This window comes from Oncorhynchus clarkii, unplaced genomic scaffold, assembly GCF_045791955.1.
Source record: "Oncorhynchus clarkii lewisi isolate Uvic-CL-2024 unplaced genomic scaffold, UVic_Ocla_1.0 unplaced_contig_13371_pilon_pilon, whole genome shotgun sequence".
Lineage (NCBI taxonomy): Eukaryota > Metazoa > Chordata > Actinopteri > Salmoniformes > Salmonidae > Oncorhynchus > Oncorhynchus clarkii.
Window position 1 is genome coordinate 93,549 of NW_027258130.1, and position 3,412 is coordinate 96,960.

General features: G+C 39.8%; 1 non-coding gene across 1 annotated transcript; it reads left to right on the forward strand.

Annotated features, from left to right (window-relative positions):
• Positions 1 to 3,071: 3,071 nt before the first annotated feature.
• On the forward strand, positions 3,072 to 3,165 carry trnai-uau (transfer RNA isoleucine (anticodon UAU)). Its single transcript has 2 exons — positions 3,072 to 3,109; positions 3,130 to 3,165. It is a non-coding gene; the product is annotated as a tRNA-Ile (tRNA).
• The last annotated feature ends 247 nt before the right edge of the window (positions 3,166 to 3,412 follow it).

Genomic DNA, 3,412 nt, shown 5'->3' on the forward strand with positions numbered 1-3,412 from the left:
TGGGGTTGTGGTACGGGCAGGCATAAGCTACAAAGACAATTGCATTTTATTGATGGCAATTTGAACACCGTGACAAGAACCTGAGTTCTATTGTTGTGACATACAGTGGGGCAAAAAAGTATTTAGTCAGCCACCAATTGTGCAAGTTCTCCCACTTAAAAAGATGAGAGAGGCCTGTAATTTTTATCATAGGTACACTTCAACTATGACAGACAACATGAGAAGGGAAATCCAGAAAAAGACATTGTAGGATTTTTAATGCATTTATTTGCAAATTATGGTGGAAAATAAGTATTTGGTCAATAACAAAAGTTTATCTCAATACTTTGTTATATACCCTTTGTTGGCAATGACAGAGGTGAAACGTTTTCTGAAAATCTTCACAAGGTTTTCACACACTGTTGCTGGTATTTTGGCCCATTCCTCCATGCAGATCTCCTCTAGAGTTGTGAAGTTTTACGGCTGTTGCTGGGCAACATGGACTTTCAACTCCCTCCAAAGATTTTCTATGGGGTTGAGATCTGGAGACTGGCTAGGCCACTCCAGGACCTTGAAATGCTTCTTACGAAGCCACTCCTTCGTTGCCCGGGCGGTGTGTTTGGGACTAACCCCTGCCTCTGATTGACCATATCAGGCCAAACACAGAAACAGACAAACTAGACATACAATATAGAATGCACACTCAGATCACACCCTGACCAAACAAAACCTAGAAACATACAAAGCAAACTATGGTCAAGACGTGACACAAGCCTATTGGGAATTATTGATCAATTATTGATCCAAAAAAGACACACACCTGTTCTGGGTTAATTCCATAGCTGTTTGCATGGCTTGGTAGTGTATTAGCCGGGTATGAGACATGATAATTAATACAATTGAAGTAAAGTATAAAATAAACAGTATTATCCTAAATTGAGAGATGAATTAAAAATCACATCAACATCATAATCTTTCAGAATGTACCTGTTTTCCGAATAGAATGACATGTATACAGATTATATTACAACTTTTTGTGTTTTGTCTTAGTGGTTGTTTCTTTAGTAAATAGGAAACTCAACAGTGTGTTAGTCTGAGAAACATTATTGAGATGGTTGGTTTATTGTTGTTGAAAGCTTGAAATGTACACACATTGAGAAGTGATATTGCAGCAACAGTTTTAAAGGGGGTAATTGTATCAAATATATACCCTTGCATGTTTGAATTAGAGCTCCTTTAAAGTGTTCACAGTCATCACAGCCTGGTAAACACATTCTTGTAAGTTGTCTACGTTGACATTTTAGGTTATGTCTCACAATGTAACATAATAATACTAAAGATTATGATAATAATGTTATATTATTTTAAAAATAATACATATCTGCAAACCAAATGTATTTCTGAAAACCCCTTTTTGCATCTTCAATAGTTGTAGATGTTCCAACGTTCGTAGATGATCCTCAGGGTCATATAACAACCTGGGTTGTTGTAGAGTGGGCATAAGTTCAACACTCAGGAGTCAATGGCCTATCTTTTGTCTTTTTCATAGCCTGAGAGAGAGAGAATATATTCCACACTTAAATAATAGGTCATCGTTCACGCACACACAGCCCTGTCTTCATAGTTGTTTATAGTTTAATATCATAGTTTTGTCATAGCTTCTAATTATCGTTTCTAATCACAGATTGAATATAGTTGGCCTTGGTTTCTAATCATACTTTCTAATCAATAAGCGGGTCAAGTAGACCCTAAGAGGGCAGAAGCTATTGTTTACAAACAGTATGAATAAAAAACATTGTTTCATTGTATAAATAGTCTTCATTTTTAAAAACATACATGTAAATGCCTAGAATTAATGCCTATCATTCTTAAATAATATAATGCCTATCATTCTTAAATAATATATATCTATATACACACATCACCTTGAATATTCAGCTCCCCTTCAAAAAAGTTCCACGAGGAAGGAAGGATTCCCCGATTATAATTTGTATCTGTTCTGGGACTGCTGCCTGGTGTTTGGAGTTAGGGTAAGGCCGCGAGGAAGGAAGGATTCCCCGATTATAATTTTTATCTGTTCTGGGACTGCTGCCTGGTGTTTGGAGTTAGGGTAAGGCCACGAGGAAGGAAGGATTCCCCGATTATCGTTTTTGGGACTGCTGCCTGGTGTTTGGAGTTAGGGTAAGGCCACGAGGAAGGAAGGATTCCCCGATTATCGTTTTTGGGACTGCTGCCTGGTGTTTGGAGTTAGGGTAAGGCCGCGAGGAAGGAAGGATTCCCCGATTATCGTTTTTATCTGTCCTGGGACTGCTGCCTGGTGTTTGGAGTTAGGGTAAAGCCACGAGGAAGGAATGATTCCCCGATTATCGTTTTTATCTGTCCTGGGACTGCTGCCTGGTGTTTGGAGTTAGGGTAAGGCCGTCAGTACAAGTAGAATAGCATCTGTTTCATCTGCTCTTCCGAAGTCGTTCAGAGTGCACACTTTTCATTTTATAATATCTAAATATTCCTTGGGTATGCGGTTATTTGGATTTACGCCGAAAATTGTGTGACGGTGAAGGGCTACGTAACGGACAGGGCGAAGGTTTGCTTCTGATAATCCCCGTCTAACAGTCGCTTCCCCAATCACTTATGTCCAGTAGCCTTCAGAAATATCCATTAGGAGGGATTCACAGACTATCTTTTTTATCTGTCCTGGCCACTATATATTCGGGGCTGTTGGCCTGTGCTAAAGCTGTGCTAACATAGTGTTAAAGTGTGCTCCACTAGACTCGCTCCGCGTTCGTGTCCCTAACTAGAGAATGTACAGAATGAGTTTACAGGGCCGTGGTGGCATTTTTTTCGGGAGATAGGGGATGTCGAGACATTTTGTCTACAACCGGGGTGGGGGCATCGGGCGCTGATTAGAAATATCAATGTTTAACCCCGGGGGTCGGCAGATATCTGGACATGCTGTATGCATGATAGTGCAATCCTTGGTTTCAAACGATCTTCTACAGAGATAAAGTGCTCTGAGTGCGTATGCCTGGGCAATGTTATAATTCAACATTTTTACACCCCACACACACAAACATTGGTAATCAGTGTATCAGGCTCCTGTGGCGCAATCGGTTAGCGCGTGGTACTTATACAGCAGTATGCAGCGGAGCAATGCCGAGGTTGTGAGTTCGAGCCTCACCAGGAGCATGCACTTTTCTTGAACTGTCTTGTTACAGAATTGTCCAGAAAAGGAGCATTTTTCAATCCATTTAGGAGGACATTTCATAAGTATGTCATTGAGATAACAGGTCAGAGTGCAGGCACAGCTAAATTCCTTTGATTTAATTCCAACATTTTTAGTACAAACTTTTTTTTAAGACATGTTAGAATGAATGACCAAATTTGACTAATATGTAAACATGCATCACGAGTGTTTTATGTAAAAACATTGGAG